Below are 318 nucleotides of genomic sequence, written 5' to 3'. Positions count from 1 at the left end.
ACCTACGAAACGACAGGATCTGCGCGCAATCTGCCGTCATAGTCTGTCGACAGGCTCTGCGCGCAATCTGTCGCCAGTCTGTCGTCAGAGTCTGTTCGCAGACCCTGTCAACAGTCTGGCGGCAGATTGGGGACGCAGATGTCTATGGATCTGTCGACAGATCCTGCTCGGATTCGACAGATCCTGTCGACAATCTGACGTCAGTCTGCGCGCAGATTGCTTACTGGGCAAGATAGAATTAAAAATCTTATTGATGCCGGTTATCGAGATCTTTTTTGAGCCAGAATAATAAAAATTTCCAACTCTTCTTCTGTATTT

Source organism: Odontomachus brunneus, unplaced genomic scaffold (assembly GCF_010583005.1).
Source record: "Odontomachus brunneus isolate Ranch 3 - 2012 unplaced genomic scaffold, Obru_v1 Obru_scaffold_041, whole genome shotgun sequence".
NCBI lineage: Eukaryota > Metazoa > Arthropoda > Insecta > Hymenoptera > Formicidae > Odontomachus > Odontomachus brunneus.
The sequence above is the reverse complement of the archived record's forward strand: the minus strand, read 5'-3'. Positions refer to the sequence as shown.